We start from the raw sequence: 18,554 nt of genomic DNA, 5'->3' as shown, positions 1-18,554 counted from the left end.
AAAATAGTATACCGATGAATGCAAAGTGTCTACGATGTACACACTACACGAAAAGAAGCATGTGACCACTGGAGACAGTGCCGCCAGTTTCTGCAAAGTCATACACACAACACATGCATGTCCTATTAATTGACGTAAACCTACCTGATAATGGAGATTTCAACGTCAGAAACGCGTATTGGAAACACATAAACTGTGACTGTCAAGAGTAAATTTGCAGTTTCAATTGAAATTATATTGTTATCAGCCATCTTAAAACCAAAAACATAAAAAATTTCACTCAATCTAAACTTATCCGTTAAAAGGTGTCCCGTAAATTTCTCTGTCTCATTCGTAGAACTGAACAAATCATTGTATACTGATTTTCTCAAGTGATACGTAATGACAGCTATCAAAGTTTATCTAGCTATGTCGTTTGACACTAACAACTGGAGAACAAGACTTTTTTCTTGTTAAAATGTAAATTACGAGTACTGAACTCTTTATTTCCTCCTTTCTTTTACTTTTCTTTGCCTATCAGTCAGATGTCAAAATACTTCGGGGGAAATTTCCACTACTATCAAGAAATAGTCGGGAGCTAGGAATTACTTTTCACTCAAAAGTTTTCTTTTTCTCAGTATTTCACAAATACAGTATCTTCCGTAGTGCGTGGTCGAGTGCCACCAAAATTCTATACCCCAGTCAAGATCACAAAGACAAATAAAGATCTAGAGCGCCACCTCCATTTTGGTCCATAAACTTAAAAGATTCTAGCAAATCTCAGTCTTATTCAGGTGTTGGCTTGCCACGTCCCACTGATGTTCCCTAATTTAAATCGTCACTCGCCACAATTATTTTCAACAGCAAGGGCAATTGTGTACATAGCTTTCAATAATTGTTCCGTAATTAATAACTCCGTAATTCAACTCGGTTGGATCTCGGAAATTTACTCACACAATGCTTGCATTAAGACCAAATAAACTATCTATTCCAGAAAAAAGGCTGATGCCTTTTAAAACACACTCGAGACCATACCTTGCTCAACGCAAGCGTCTACTACTTCCACCAAAAATCCACGACTCCATTACTTCAGAGCATGCATATAATGTACAAAATCTAGAAACCATTTAAGTGTCTTAGAATGGGCGTTCTGTCACTTCAATCAATTACGTAACTCAGTTTCCTCTGATCGCCAACAGGGTCACCAGCCATCTAATGGGGAACTGACTATCCTCTCGATCCACGGCGATAAATTCCGCACCCAGTGTGACCAGGCGAGCTGAGTTCGCTCAAACAGCCCCGAATCATGCTCAGAAGGTAGCTGTAATCCGACATTAACTGTCCATAAGACCCATATTAAATCCTTTCGAAACCGTTAAAAGCGGACAATTGTACAGTGCTACCCGTACATTCGACAAAAGCTTCGTTATTGTACCAACCGTCGACGTTGCTTGGATGGCCAATTCTTGTTGGCGGGATCTTTGCCTGAAGTTTCATCTCTGGAACGCGCCGGTTGTTGTAGCTGTAGGATATTAGTTTGAAACTGTTCTCTGCATTGCAGACGACAACATACAAGCACGCACAAAAATTAGAATACTACTGCTAGATTTCTTTTGTTTAACTACCTACAGTTGAAGGTAAAAGGCAACTTCGTCTCTCCATTAATGTTTTGTTTGTGTAGTTCACATTCCAGTGTTTTTGTTGACTATGTCCTAAACACACTTTATGTACAGCAATCACTTTTGTGGCAGTGGTTCTGTAACTAGAAATAACGATCATCTTTAACGTCCTGGCTCCATAATAATGATTAGTTTTTCCCCACTTCTGTGTTTAGAAAGATAGCTTTCTGCTGAAACCTATATGTTGGTAACGCACTAGATAACAGCAGATAATGCCTCTTACGTATTTGTTGACACGTCATACTTCACTGCAATGACTGTTTTTATGCACTGTTGCACAAGTAAGAAGAAACCGGTGATTGACCGTCGTTGGATGTCTATATGATCAGACATGTAGAAATATCCACAAAACACCAAGATGGGCACATTTGTACTCGTGGTTGATAAAATTTTCTGATATCTGTCAATAATTCTGTAAAGAATCGAATTCCCGTGCGTAAAACTGCTTCAAACTTGTGATTACTTTGCATATAAGTTAATTTTGAAATATTTGACTTTAAGCGTATAACCGAGAAGAAGTCTATAAAAGGTTTGAAATTATGTTTAGAGTTTGTCGGAAGTCGCTAACTGCTCTCGTTATCAAACAATAGATGAGTATAGTCAGGGTAATTTGCGTTCCATTCTAAGCAAATGCCCATTTGTCAACATCTCAATGATTATAACATCATATCTCATGAACTGTGTGTGGTACAATGATATAATTATGCAGGTACTTTCAGTGGTATATGAGGAGACTGTCTGCAAAATTTGTTGCGAATAGAATTTGTAGTAAAGAAGTAATAAATTAAAACGTCATACTTGATGCGACAGTTTTACTACACGAACAGAGAAATTGTAGTGAGTGGTAAACTGAAATTACCGGTATGTTAATGTTTGTTGCATTTCACTATGTGTGATACACAGGAAAAGAACGCACCGTGAATAAATTTGCAATTCAGCAAGATAATGCTCGCCCGCAGACGGCGAGCGTTTCTATTGGTTGTTTTCGTGCTTGACAAAGGCTACATTGACCAGCAAGGTTGCCGAATCTCCTCCCAGTTGACAATGTTTGGAGCATTATGGGCAGGGCCCTCCAACCAGCTCGTGATTTTGACGACCTAAGGCACCAGCTGGACAGGAGGACATACAACAAGTCTGTCAATCAATGGCAACCCGAATAGCTGCACGCATGAGGGTCAGAGGTGGACCAACGCGTTACTAGCTCGCTCAATTTGTGAAGCTCTTTCTCTTGAAGAAATCATCAAGTTTTACTGAAACTGTAATCATTTGTTTGTCTGTACATCATGTGCATCACATTTTTCGATTTCTGTCCCATTCGAATAATTCCTTCGTGGTACATCGTATCTTTTTTTGTTTTTGTCTTGCAGTGTATTAGGGTCACTCAAAAAGAAACAAGCCTAAGGCTGTAAAATTAAAACCGCTGAAGGGCTTGTAATGCTATTGCCCACGGAAGAAGGCTCGGCCCCCATAAGAGCACTGAGACCCGGAACTCGTTGCTGGAGGGACATGGTCGCCCACCCATACGACGACAGGGCGCATCGACCATCCACTACACTCACAGTCAGTCGTGTGAAAACAAATCAATGGTGGCTTCAAATGAAGAGCGAAGGGGTGCTGTGTGTTTCCTGATTGGGGATAGAGTGCGGAGACGAAAATTTATCAAAGAATGCCACAAGTATTCGAGGAGCACAGCATGTCCGCTGCAAGGGTCAAGGCGCGGCATAAGCGATACAAAGAAGGATGGATGATCGTTGGCCGATGACACCAGATCTCAAACGCCATGCTGTTTTCCAAAATTCAAATTACTCTGAGCACTATGGGACTTAACTTCCAAGGTCATCAGTCCCCTAGAACATAGACCTAATGAAACCTAACTAACCTAAGGACATCACACACATCCATGCCAGAGGCAGGATTCGAACCTGCGGCCGTAACGGTCGCTTGGTTCCAGACTGTAGCGCCTAGAACCGCTCGGCCACAATGGTCGGCCATGCTGTTTTACCGACACTATTGTCCAGCAGGTGGACAACCGCGTTAAATAAAGACCGGCGAGTACGGTGGCAGCCGTTGCGTGAGAGGTAGGATTGAGCGCGGAATTGCAACGGTCGTTCGGTGCTCTCTGTCCGCTTGTGCCATCCTTCGATTAATTTCCGTTCTCCGCACTCCTTCCGCTGTAAGGAAACGCACTACACCCGTTTGTTCTTCGTCTGAAGCTTCCATTTTTCTGTTTTCAGCGCGGCTGACACTGACTGCAGTGGACGGTCGACGCGTGCTCATGCCCGCTCTGTCGTCACGTGGGTGTGCGGCTATGTCCCTCCAGCGACGAGTTTGGGGCCTCAGGGCACTTCTGCGGACCGCACCTTCTCCCATAAACAACGGCATTACGATTCCTTAGGCGTTTTTAATTTTACAGCCTCCGACTCGTTTCTCTTTGAATGACCCTAATACTTGTCTCACTGTGCTAAATCTTAACACAAAATTACACCTCTTAGTGAATAGATTATGACAGTACTTTAAATTTTTAAATTCTTTCAGTAATTACATGAAATATTAAAAATTAAATTTTTGTTGCCTCTAGAAGCCATCTGATAGGGAACCTGAAAATGCACCGTGAACCATGAACCGGGTAACTGTAATTTACGCAATACAAGGGACGACAAAAGACAGATATGAAACTTCCTGGCAGATTAAAACTATGTGCGGGACCGAGACTCGAACTCGGGATCTTTGCCTTTCGCGGGGAAGTGCTCTACCAACTTACTTTTTTTTTTAAATCTCAATTTGTTCTGTATTGTTCGTTGATTTTGTTCGTGGCGGACGTCCGATGGCATTCGTTCAGGTTGTTCGTTGATTCGTTCACTCAGTTTTTTTTTATTACAGATGGTAGCTAAACCGTCTGACCGAACACGCTGAGCTACCGTGCCAGCATCAACTGAGTTACCCAAGCACTACTCACACCCTCTCCTTACAGCTTTAATTCCGCCAGTACCTTGTCTCCTACCTTCCAAACTTCACAGAAGCTCTCCTTCGAACCTTGCAGAACTAGCACTCCTGGAAAAAGGAGAGCTTGTGTGAAGTTTGGAAGATAAAAGACGAGGTACTGGCGGAATTAAAGCTGTGCGGACGGGGCGTGAGTCGTGCTTGGGTAACTCAGTTGCCGGTATGCTGGCTCAGCGTGTTCGGTCAGAGGGCTGCATGCTCTCTGCAATAAAAAATCTGAATCCAAGAATCAACGATCAGCTTGAACGAATGTCTTGTGACGTCCGTCCAGACCAAACGAAAACGAACAATATTGAACAAAATGAATTTAAAAAAAACCGTTGGTAGAGCAATTGCCCGCGAAAGGCAAAGGTCCCTAGTTCGAGTCTCGGTCCGGCACACAGTTTTAATGTGCCAGGAAGTTTCATATCAGAGCACATTCCGCTGTAGAGTGAAAATTTCATTCTAAAATACAGATAGCTGAGAAACAAGATCTGGAAATTTTATGTTTGTACAACGTTGATCCTGTTACTTTTTTTTCAACTCCTCTAGAAGCGAAAGGATGTATTCCAAATTCAGCACGAAGACTACATTTTCTGGAAAGAGGCAAGGAGCCGTTAACGTATAACTATTTGCTCAATCGTCTCTTTCCAAAGTTCCAGCTGGCATTGGGAGTGGCTCATACACCAACTGCATTAAGATAATGCCAAAAGTGTCCCTGTTTAACCCAAGACACTGGCTCACTATGAATCGTAGACATTCCTACATCTCATTTTCTATCCAATTCATAACAGCAATTATCCTTTCTTGCATTTGATTTCAGTTTCCATGATTTTTGGATTAATGCTACAATATAAGTGTTGATAGCAGTCATGTCCACAGTTTCACATTTATTTCCTTCTTGCCCTCTCACTAACTCAAAATATAAACCAGCGAGCTGTGAATTAGACGCCTGCTTTTATTTGATCTCTATACCTTCTTAAACACAGTAAGGATTTGAATCTAACGGAATAAATGACGTAGCTCACGCCAGATTTAATACTTTGCACTCTCAATTTTTATTATGCATGACGTTTTTACAACAATTCGCTCATATAGCATTCACCGTGCCGTAGGCAACATTAGCCTTCACAAAGATATTTTTCGTAATTTAATCCTGTAAAGCGCGTCTGTACGCAGTCTCAATCGAAACAGAAGTGAATCAATGGCATTCCACTGCCTTTGTGTTCGTCCCAGTGTGACATTTGAGACTGAGTTTTCCGGCAGAGCTTACGACTCATGTGCGCTTTCTCATTGGCTGTATAAAAGAAAAAAAAATTGCTAACAAAAAAACATAAAAATATTTAGTTCATAGTAGGAATGAGTTAGTTCGAAACTAGTGGAGGCGTGTCATTAGATGAGGAGGAACAAGTAATTATAATAATCCACATCACACGCCATCTAGGAATGGTTTGTTGCAGCCAGTCACGGCTTGCTTTTCTGTACCAACTTCTTTGTCTCAGAGCAGCACTTGCCCCGCAGGTCTTCAATTATTTGTTGGACTTATTGCAGTTTCTGCCCTACCCTATAGATTTTCTCGTAGTCTGCTCTAGCTAGTACCGTAGAAGTTATTCCCCAGAAGTCTTAACACATGTACTGTCATCCTTTCACTTCTTCTTGATAGTCTTTCCAAATGTTCTTTTTTTCGCTGATTTCACGGAGAACATCCTCATTCCTTGTCTTATCAGTCCAATTAATTTTCGATATCCTTCTGCAGCACCGCATCTCAACGCATCGATTCTCTTCTTTTCCTGGTTTCCTACAGTCCATGATTCACTACAATGCAATGCTGTGCATCAAACGGACATTCTGAGAAATTTCTCTCTCAAATGAAGGGCGATGTTTGGTACTAACAGACGTCTTTTGGCTAGGAGTGCCCTCTTTGCCGCACTAGTCTGCATTTTATGTCCTTGCGCCGTCCGTCGTGTGTTCTGCTTCACTTCGTCTACTTCGTGCTTTCCAGTTGTGATTTCAAGTTTACCGCTAATTTCATTTCTACTAATCCTGATTACTTTCGTCTTTCTTCGGTTTAGTCTCGATCCATAGCGTGCGCTCATTAAGCTACTCATTCCATTCAAGAGGTCCTGTAATTCTTCTTCACTTTTATTGAATATAGCGGTATCATCATCGAATCCTATGACTGATATCGTTTCACCCTAAGTTTTAATCGCACTCTTGACTCTTTCTTTTATTTCGTTCATCGCTTCTTCAATGTACAAATTGAACAGTAGGGGTGAAAGACTGCTTCAATATCTTTATACCTTTTTTAATACAAGCACTTCGTTCTTGGGCTTCCATTCTATACATTTTTCCTCTTGGTTTTTGTACGTGCTGTATAATACCCGCCATTCCCTGCAGCTCCAGATGCACAAATCATATGAAGTGTCTTGATTTTTCTTCAGTCTTGCTTCTGTTACCAATCGCAATATCAGAACTGCCACTCTGGTGCCTTTATGTTTCCGAAAGCCAAACTGTTGGCCATCTAACAGCTCCTCAATTTCTCTTCCATTTTTCTATATACTATTCGTACTAGCAACTTTCATGCATGAGTTGTTAAGCTGACTGTGCGATAGTTCTTACACTTGCCTGCTCTTGCTATCTTTGGGATTCTGCGGATGATGTTTTTTCCGAAAGTCTATTGATGTGTTTACAGACTCACAGAGTCTACATGCCAATTGCAGTCGCCGTTTGGTTGCCACTTTTCCAAATAATTTTAGAAATTTCGAAGTAATTTTATACTTTACTTCGACCATATTTGATCGCAAGTCCTCCAAAACGATAAAACTCTGCCTCTAAGACTAGATCCCATTGCCTTCCCTATCGACCCCTATTTCTTCTTCTACCACGTCGCAGACAAGTCCTCCCTCTCGTAGAGGTCTTCAGTGTACAATTTAATTGAGAAATTCCCATTGCATTCTCACTGTTGATGCCATTACTTTTGATACCACCGAAGTCTGTTTTGGCTTTTTTATACGATGAATCAGTCCTTCCGACAAGAATTTCCTTTTTGATTTCTTCATATTTTTCCTGCAGCCATTTATTTCATTACAGAGTAACTTAAATAGCTGTATTCCTTGCTGTACCTGAACGTTTTTATGCTTCCTTCTTTCGTCGATCAGCTGAAGTATTTCTTCTGTTATCCACCGTTTCTTCTCATTTACGTTCCTTGTTATTGTGTTTGTCTGTCCAACTTCCGTGATTACCATCCACAGTTCAACTGAACTGCCTTCTGTGGTATCCATTATCTCAGTATCTACACTCTTAGAGAACTTCAAGCGCATCTCATCATCCCTCAGTACTTCAGTATCCCACTTCTTTCCGCATTGATTCTTCCGGACATTAAGCTTCATCACTATTAAACTGTGATCCGAGCATATATCTGTCTGTTACAGGGTATGACTTACAATCCAGTATGAGATTTCAGAATGTCAGCCCGACCGTGATGTAATTTGGTTGGAATATCTCCGTGTCTCCCAGCCTTTTTCAACTATAGTTCTTATTCTTGTGAATTTTTAGCAGTGTATTCGCTCTTACAAACTGACATTTCTTAGAGAACTCATTTATTCATTCTCCTCTCTCATCATATCACCGAACCCATATTCTCCCGTAACTCTTTCTTCTGTTCCTTCACTTACTACTGCGTTCCAGTCCCGAACGAGTATGATACTCTCATTCCCCTTTAATTCTGAATTAACCGTTCAATATCCTAGCACTTTCCCTGTGTCTGCTACGTGTGGCATCGGCACGTATACAGAGGGTGGCGGCAGGGGGGGGGGGGCTATGGTGGCTATAGCCCCCCCCCCCCCAATGGAGTGTCATATTACACTGGATAAAATGACTTCAGAAATCAGCGAATACATTACTTCAACAGATTCAATCATTTTTTATAATTATGTAGCCATATAGGTTGCAATGTATTTAAAACACATTTTAACAGAAGAATAAGAGCGGCAAATGGCTTACTATCTAAACCAATAAATATCATTTAACTTAAAATAGGCGTCTTATTATTTATTAATATACACTGGATGTATATTAATGTACGAGTACCACTTACAATAATGAAGAAAGCTAAATATGTTGGATATGTCTACCAACACTTAAATTGCTGACCCCACACAAAAACTTCGAAATCGCCGGACATCTGGGTCAAATCGTATTATTTTCCCGGGCACACACATTCTGTAGACACGTTTTTACCCTGAAGTCCAAAACAGTTACCAAAAACTACTTTAAGCCCCTGGGTATGCATGAACTATTGTTGTTCGCGTCGGTTTGCTGTCCTACAGTTTGGAATTTATTTGTAATTGTATGGTCGAAAATGCTTACTATTACTAGTTAACCTCAAGAGGAAAGTTATGTGCGCCATCTGATTGCGAATCTCGTAAATTTTGTTATGAGTATACTCGTATTTTAACTGTTTGTTTGTTGTTTCTCAAAGGTAAAGTTGTGAAATCAAACCACCATTTACGTAAACAAATATGAAAACATGCCTGAAAGCTACATTCCGGCTCATAATACACAAGACCAACGGTTAATCCGACACGTGTATTCGAGACATGTCTTATTCACCCCCACAAATCGCAGCCACTTCACTGTGCGTGAAGGCGAATGAGCAGGTTGCTTCTACTCATAACAACTTACTTCACTGAATACTGTCTTTGGCTCTCTCGGCCAAGCTAGCTATAAATACTAATATAACCGACTATAAATACGCATGGTTGAGTCAATGATCCCTGATGTAGTTCAGTATTCCGTGGTGGCTGCTGTTCAGCACTTGCATGACATCGATTGCGGGAAGAACTGCGTGACTGTCAGTGTTCCTCCTGTTATATTTTGGCAGCATTGAGCATGACTTACAGTTTCAATAACTACAATGTAGTATGAAAGAAAATAAAATACAGAAACAGCACAATGTGCGATAGTATTGTGAGTCAGTGCATTGTTTGAAACACAGCCAGATGCTGACGTAAGTCGTTAGCTTACTGACGTACCATGTCACAGCGCAGTCCTTTAGTTGCTACTGCTGTGACAGTGTTTGCCAGCAGTCGACCATAGCTACAGTGAAGTGTCAATCAGTAAGTAGTTTCATTCACGTGTATGCGATACAATACACCAGCTTCAGGCGCCGAGGCGAGAAGAATCGTTCTGTAGTGAAAACTGTTACGACGTCGCTTTTAGAGACGTCACATCTTTTGAGCTCCTTCATCACGGAGAAGGATATTTTGTCGTAAGAAAATAAGTCGTGTACGATTGCAATCTTTCGATCTATAATTTATTGGTAACCCCTAACTTCTTCAAAATTTATCATATTAATCGTGTTTGTATTAACCTTTCAAATCGCTTGATTGGGTTTTTCATTTATGTTACTTACACTGTGCTAAGTCTCTACTACAGCAGAGTTACTAAGTGATCTGGCGTATCAGTTTCCAAGACAGAAAATCTACTCACAGAATAATATTTAATATGCTATAGATTCTGCCGACGCGAACTTTAATTCTTCGAGTTCAAGATAGATTCCAAATAGCCATGGATATTTTTTAGGAGAACGGACGCTAGGAGCTATAAATACAGGGATACGTGGAAAGTATTTACGAGGAAACAAGGAATTGTGTTCTCTATACCATTTTATTTGGTTTATAAAACCCAAATTTGATTTCCGTGAACAGGAGCTTCCAACCATAGCAAGATGATTATTATATCCATTATCTTTACTGCCTTAGGCTTTACACAGATGAGAAGTTCTTTGTGACATTCTTGGTCAGTTCTGACACCTTTTTGTTTCGAAATATATCTGACAAACGCCACAGTTGCAGTATTGCCCATCTGTACATTAATGACAATACGTATATTTTGTTCGATAGCGTAATACAAAGCAGAATGTCCTCGGGTTAACTGTTTGTAGAATTACTCGTTAAGCGAGTGTTGTTTGGCCAATGTAAGAAACACTGTCCATTTAGTATGTTTGTTTCGTGAACAAAAAAAAAAAATATCTCAGCTACCATGTGTCCAACGTAAAACATTATGGTCGCATGTGCGAACCCTGCCTTTTCTCTCCCCCCGCCCCCCTTCCAACACACCACAAGAGCTCAGTAGCAAGAGACAGTTCTGTCTCAAGTGGCTCTAGTTCAAGATAACCCTGTCTGCATACTCAGCTATGAGTTAAGTCATTTTGACTAACTTCAAACATAAAGTAATAGAGTAGATTTTTAAAGTGTGTTCCTCACATTTGGTTTGAAATCACATTTTATAAGATATCGCACTAAATATTTACAAGTAAGAATATACTCTGATGGGAAAATATCACTACACCAAAGAATAATTAATGTACAGTAATGGAATTTCGGGAATACATTCGTCTAGGTAACATATGAAGGTCTTATTTAAATAGTGGTACAAGTCCATTTTTGTTCATTCTGAGATACAAAGTCCTAAAGTTAAGTGAGCTCTGAAAAAACTGCATATTCAAGTATATATACTTGAATATTTCTGGTATCTCAACAGAATGAACAAAAATGGACTTTACCACTATTGAAATGAGCCCTTCATATGTAAGTGATTAACATTGCACGATCACAAGTTAATGTACGTGGGAAATAGCCATTACAAATGTGGAATGCTGGTACACTTATAACCGGCTTACCCGCCAGAATGTTGAATGCCATCATGTATGCATTGTGTTGTACAGGTGCCGGATGTCAGTTCCATGCCTGTTGTACTTAGTCACTGCAGTGACGGTTAATGCTGTTTGTGGATGATACTGGAATTGTCATCCAGTAATGTCCCGTATGTGCTCGATTGGAAATGCATCTGGTGATCGAGCAGGCCAAGGCAACACGTCGGCACTCTGTAGACCACATTGGGTTACAACAGCCGTATGTAGGCGAAGGTTACCTGTTGGAAAACACCCACCGGACTACTGCCCATGTATAACAGCACAACAGGTTGAATCACTAGATCGATGTACATATTTGCAGTCAGAATGCGTGGGATAACCACGAGTGTGCTTCTGCTGTCATATGAAATCGCACCCCAGAGCGTAACTCCGGGTTTAGGTCGAGTGTGTCTAGCACGCGGACGGGTTGTTTGCAGGCCTTCAAGTGGCCGTCTTCTAACACACGGTCATCACTGGCACCGAGATAGAACCGGTTTTCATCAGAGAACACAACAGACCTCCACCCTGTCCTCCAAAGAGGTCTTGCTTGACACCACTGAAGTCGCAAATGGTTGCGGTTTGGGGTCAGCGGAGTGCACGCTATATGGCATGTGGCTAGGAGCTATCCTTCAGGTAAGCGATTTGTAACAGTTCGTTGTGTCACTGTGGTGCCAACTGCTGCTCAGATTGCTGCTGCAGATGCAGTGCCATCCGCCGGAGCCATACGCCGAATACGATGGCATTCCCTCTCGATAGGGTCCGCAGCTCGTGGTCTAGTGGCTAACGTTACTGCCTCTCTATCACAGGGTCCCGGGTTCGATTCCCGACCGGGTTGGGGATTTTTCTCTCCCTGGGGACTGGGTGTTTGTATTGTCCTCATAATTTCATCATCATTTGTGGCAGCGGCTACAGTGGACTTTGAAAAAATTGGACTGTGTGACAATTGGGACTTTGTAGGTGAGCTGATGACCGCGCAGTTGAGCCCCCCCCCCCCCCCCCCCCAAACCAAACATCATCATCATCACCCTCTCGATAGTACCACGTGGCCACCTGGAGCCTGGCGTTCTTGCGACTGTATATTCTCGTGACCACCGCTGACAGCATCACAGCAACCATGTACAGTGGCCACATTTCTGCCAAGTCTTTCTGTAATATCGCAGAAGAAACATCCAGTTTCTCGTAACCATATTACAAGACCGCGTTCAAACTCAGTGAGGTGTTGATAATGGAGTCTTTGTCGCGTTAAAGGCATTCTTGTCTAAAATCAACTTACAACTCCCGGTGTCAACGGTAACTAACGCGCACGACCGTTACAGCGTGTGTTTAAAGCAAACCTGACTTTCATTTTTATAGTAGTACTACGAAACACGCCTACCAACTTTCGTTTCTGTCGCACAAATCCTCCGTGGTGTTGAGATTTTTTCTCCTCAGTGAATATAATAAATAGTAACTATAATCATTTTTCCGAAGACTTACATAGTGGCCACTTTTCCCACCCCGAAGGGGTAATGTGGCCAGTCTGGGAACACAGACTCAAAAAGTGGACAGTGACCCACTTTCAGCAGATAAAACGCCACAGGCTTAGCGTCTTCCTGTAAGTGCAAACACTTTGTTGTTCTTGGGCCGACCTGTCAACGATTTTATTTATGTAAATGTGATGAGAAGGATGAAACTGTTTTTCTTGTACTGGTTTAAGTATGTCAAAAAACTTATCTGCATTGATCTTGTTAAAAGCTTCTTCTCTAGGCATCGTGGCAGTTTTCCTAAGACTAATTAGAGTGCTGTCCTGCCTGCCGTCTCTGACCCTTCGTTAATACCATCTGGTATTTTGTTCCTCTCTGTCAACTGCAATGCTAATCTCCATAGATCGTTGACTGTTGCATGGGGGCTTAATTAAAATATAATGAAAATAATTTTTAATTTTTTGATTTAGTAGCTGTCTGTCCGATTACGAAGTCTCGTAAACGGTTGGCCCTGACTAGTATTATTACGCTGTCTGACTGCATAGAACAATAACAAAGAATGAAATGGAAATTTTCATTAACACAATTAATTAATTAAGTCCCCAGCAACTATAAAAACCTACGAAACCAAAGCACAAGTATAACTGTTCTGTGTGTGGAAGTATGACTCAACGTACGCATCTGGCTCGGTTCTTCTTCAACAACACAAGAAATTTAGATATCATTTATACTGAATTAATTAAAGGAAATAAAAATACCATAATTACTCAAGAAAACCAGAATTACACTCTAATCCCAGAACACAAGCCAGATGCTTTGTTGACTGAACCTGTAATGAAGCATTATTTACGACATTAAATAATGAAAAATAAATCAAGTTTCGTTACCTTCATATATTGACCAAAATCACTCTAATCATTACAATATATCTCCACACCGACTCGCTATTACCACATCTCAACAAGAACTTTTCAGTATCACATCTCAGCAAGCACTCCCTACTAGCACATCTCAAAAAACACTCTCTGCTACGAGTTCTTAACAAGCACTGACTCCTACGAGTTCTCAACAACCACTGCCCACTACGACATCTCAATAATCACTGCCAGTGGAGGCGGCGGAACAATGCTCTCTAGCGCGATCTCTGGCGCTGTGGCTCAGTGTAGCCACCTTTCATATGCCCTTCCTCCACGGGCTAGAATTTGATGGTATTTTTGCCAGCATTGGTGGTGAAAATACCACCAAATTAGTCAAAAAAAATACAGACAAAAATAAAAGATAATATTAATGCGTAAATATCATATAACTAGATAAAATTTTGGCTTTGCACTGACCTTTCAATAACCTAATATATAAAATACAGTAAGCAATACAAATTCTTTCATACATGTGACTTTACATAACAGTTTACACAAGTATTATGTGGTTAAACAATTCAATCAATAGCGTCAGCAATGACGAATATGTGCAGGTAAAAGTCTCATAACTTTTCACAAACAGTAATACACAAAAAATCAGTTAATACAAATATTCACATAAACGCTTTCCATAGCCCAAGAAATAAGTAGTTGACAGTTACAGCAGTAGCACCCAGCAACGGTCAACAGGTGCAAAAACCAACAAGTGACATTTTTTCAGTAGAAACAGTCCATCAGTGGCACCCAGCAATGTTGAGCAGGTGCCGACACCAACAAGTGACATCATTTCGGTAGAAGCAGTCCATCAGTGGCACCCAGTAATGTTGAACAGGTGCAGACACCCACAAGTAACACCATTTCAGTAGAAGCAGTCCATCAGTGGCACCCAGCAATGTTGAGCAGGTGCAGACATCAACAGATGACATCTTTTCAGTAGAAGCAGTCCATCAGTGGCACCCAGCAATGTTGAACAGGTGCAGGTATCAACAGGTGACATCTTATCAGTAGAAGCAGTCCATCAGTGGCACCCAGCAATGTTGAGCAGGTGCTGACCGCAGTCCATAAAATTCACTATCACTAATCACACTGTTCATCAGCAGAAATTAAACATGTCCTAGTGGCACCAATCATGTAGAAAAAGTGCAAGTAACAGTCCATAATATTCCCTATCACTAATCACACAGTTCATCAGCAGAAATTAAACATGTTCTAGTGGCACCAATCATGTAGAAAAAGTGCAAGTAACAGTCCATAATATTCCCTATCACTAATTAGACAGTTCATCATACAAATAATAATAAACACACAAATGATATCAGATAATTGTCATATTAACTATTACAGTACACAATAACAGTAAACCTATAATATTTATGGGTGTCAGTGCAAGCCACAACAAACAAGTAAAATAATATTTAGGAGATAGGTTGGGATCACTTCTCTGGGATTATAAAAGGAAAACACACAAAACACACTCACTCATCTTTCATCCACATTAAGTGCTACTGTGTAATTGAATAGTGTTAACTGTGTAAATGCAATTCTGTCAAAATTTTATGTTCATCATGTGTATCAAGTAGTAGTGGCAGCAATGTATAACAGTCAATAATAGTTAGTCAGCATCATAGTCATCATGTCAAGACCAATGTTTGCCAAGCCAGATCAAATTGTACAGTTGCTGAACAACTGTCAGTCAGCCAAGATATGCAATTACTTCCTCTCTCCAAAAAAAAAAAAAAGTATATACTGCTTAGTGATTTAACAAAGTGTGTGTGTAGACAATCTTCTTTCTACTTGAGTGTTCTAGTTTGCCATCTTCATCCTCCTTGTTCCATATAGACCAACCAAAAAAAATATGCTCCTCACTTACTTCACCTCTTATCCACCAAAACTCCAATAATCATCAGCATCACATAATCTCAATACTTCACTAATACCTCTTCAATACGTCGATACATATAAACCTTATCATCAATATCATTTACCTTACCTCTTGTCCACGAAAACTCCAATCATCATCACTTAATCTTAATACTTCAATAATACCTCTTCACTACGTCGATATATATAAACCTCAGCACAAATATCATTTCACTTCCATAACAACTCTTTCCTCTAGTCAGTCTCCTCGAACAAGTACAGACAAAATCCTAGTGCAACTTCAATTCAGCATCCCATACAATCCAAAGACACAGTGTCCACACACAACCTCTGTATAAGCCATCTGACCCAAATCTTCTACTCATTATAAATTATAAGATACATTTTGGTTCCTTGTCCATCATTAAATAAAAGAAATGCATACATGACCTCTAACAGACTTAGTTCGAATAACTCTCAGTAATTAAGTACGATTACGGAGTGTGAATGATCGTGATATTTCAGTGTGTACACCACTTCAAAAATTATGGCAAACAGAAGCAAACATGTGGAGTATTTCTTGTGTCAAGTGTCACTTCCTATTTCAATTACTCACGAAAAATGCAGTGTAATAACTGTCAATGGTCTAACCTAGTGTTGGTATGTCATGTCGTTAGCTTCCTTCCTATTAGCATAAGTTTATACAGCTTCCATAAAACCTCCAGCTCATGTGACTTCTATGCAGTTTCTTGTACTAATATCGTTCGTCGAATTACTGCAGTTCATTTTCTTATCTTAAAAATATAAGGCACTGAGCATAAGCAAAACATGCAATAGCGAGTAAATATACCAGTAGAGAACAGAATGTCGACAAGTGGATGCAGCACAATCCCTACAACGAGGCTCTGCCAAGCGAACAATCTATAATTAATACCACAGTGTAACCTAAACTCTATGTTTGTACACTGTACATCAGCATTGCTATATTCTAAATTGAAGAGTAGTTATGACAACAAAAGGAAATGTGTTAATATGCAATCCATACGCAAAGCAGCAAATATGTATCTTACATAATAAACAGGCCATTATCATCATATCAGCATAAGCAAATAAATGTTCATACGTAATCTTAATAAGTAAACATGAAGGCGCAAGCAGATAAATCACAAAGTATAACTTACATACATAACCACAGTCAGCACAATTAATCAGTTGACAATTACAATTTAAATAAATAAGCACAGCAGGCACATAATTAAAAAATATGACATCATTGAAAAAGCATAGCAGCCAAGCGATGCGTAATATACGCAAGTAACAACACTGTTCATTAATAAAACATTGTCAAAATCAGTAAATGTACACAAGCACGTCGCTTCACAAGTAAATTCATAGAACATGAAATTTAGCACAAAGTATGAGTCACGTAATCGCGAGCAGCAAATTACATCTAAAATACGTACCTAAGTGGAATTATGTTACCTGAAAAAATAAACTCAATTAACAGTTACCCTTTTTAATTTATTACTTTTTTTTTTCGAAATTACATTCTTCCTGAAATTTTCTCCATAGCAAGTCGTCTTAACGTCGGACACGCACAGAATTTACCTGAAGGTCTTAAATATTTTATGCAACCGTATCCTGAAAAATACTGAACTTTAATAACATAATTCATCAAGTTACTATAGCTTTATACTGAATTTAGTCGGAGAAATTAGACTGTGTATTTGTTTACGGCTGTCAGTGCATTCGCACTGAGCGCTCGATCAGCTGTAGGCGCGTGACGTAGGAAGTAATTGTTTGCGGTCAACGACTGCCTTGTGCGGCGCGCAGACTGACTGTTGCTTTGAGTATGTGCCGCCGCCAAAACACAGCGCGGTATCCTTGTACTCTCTTCGTGTTTACATGTAGCTGTTAGTTTCTCACAAGTATGTCATTCCACAAAATTTTTTCAAAATTATATCATTCCACAAAAATTTTAACGTTAGATATATGATGTATTCCCTTAGAGCGTCGAGATTTAAGAGTTTCTACTTCAACAGTGTTATCATGAATGATTTTGCGAACCCTATATGGACCGTTATAAAGCAGAAAAAATTTGCGACACAAGCCTTTTCCTTTATGAGACAAACGGTGGGACTTAATTAACACCTTTTGACCAACTGACAAAGTTTTTAAACGACCAGGACGCTTAGCTGATTTCTCTCTTCTAGCAGCCGCAGATGCAATATTTTGTAGAGCCAGGTTGACAACTTCAGAATGCCGCAGTTTCCGTGTAGGCGGAAAAGGAACTATTTCAGAAATGCGATTTGACGGTGCTTTATTTTTTTAATATCAATAGAGGCGGTAAAGAAGTTGAGTCATTTGGAAATTCATTCAGAATGTTTTGAAAAATATGAAGATACTGATCCCAAGTTCTGTGATTCTGATGACAATAAAGACGGCACAATTTATTGATTTCCTTCATCCATCTCTCTGAAGCATTAGATTGAGGGTGAAAAAGTGAAATAAAAATTGGTTTAATCTTACGACGCCGTAGAGTACGAAGCCAAATTTTAGAGCGAAACTGTGATCCATTATCTGATATAACCTTATCAACATGACCCACTTCTTTAAGAAAATGTTTGATGAAAGCATTAGATACTGAACGAGCTGTTGCTTTGTGTAAAGGTGTAAAACACACGTATTTTGATGTCAATTCCACTGCTACGAAAATGTACGCAAAACCATTAGTAGAACGAACCACTGGACCGAACAAATCGACTGCAGCCATGTCCTTTAATTTCGCTGGAATGATAGGAAACAACGGTGCTCTGTGAGAAACAGTTGGCGGCTTAGCCTTTTGACATAATTTGCATTTGACAAGAACAGATCGAATACGTTTTTCCATATTACTGAAGTAGCAATTTTCTCGTAATTTATGAAAGCATTTTCTGGGACCAAAATGTGCATAACTGAAATGTGTAAACGAGGTGTGGCCAAA

General features: G+C 40.1%; 1 protein-coding gene across 1 annotated transcript in view; it reads left to right on the top strand.

Annotated features, from left to right (window-relative positions):
• The first annotated feature begins 9,698 nt into the window (after nucleotides 1-9,698).
• LOC126236762 (alpha-tocopherol transfer protein-like) overlaps nucleotides 9,699-18,554 on the top strand; it is a 150,651-nt gene continuing 141,795 nt past the window's right edge. The window contains exon 1 of the mRNA XM_049946316.1: nucleotides 9,699-9,754. The gene's annotated coding sequence lies outside the window, so the exon portion shown is untranslated. The remainder of the gene's footprint in view (nucleotides 9,755-18,554) is intronic.

Source organism: Schistocerca nitens, chromosome 2 (genome assembly GCF_023898315.1).
Source record: "Schistocerca nitens isolate TAMUIC-IGC-003100 chromosome 2, iqSchNite1.1, whole genome shotgun sequence".
Classification (NCBI taxonomy): Eukaryota; Metazoa; Arthropoda; class Insecta; order Orthoptera; family Acrididae; genus Schistocerca; species Schistocerca nitens.
The sequence above is the reverse complement of the archived record's forward strand: the minus strand, read 5'-3'. Positions and strand labels throughout refer to the sequence as shown.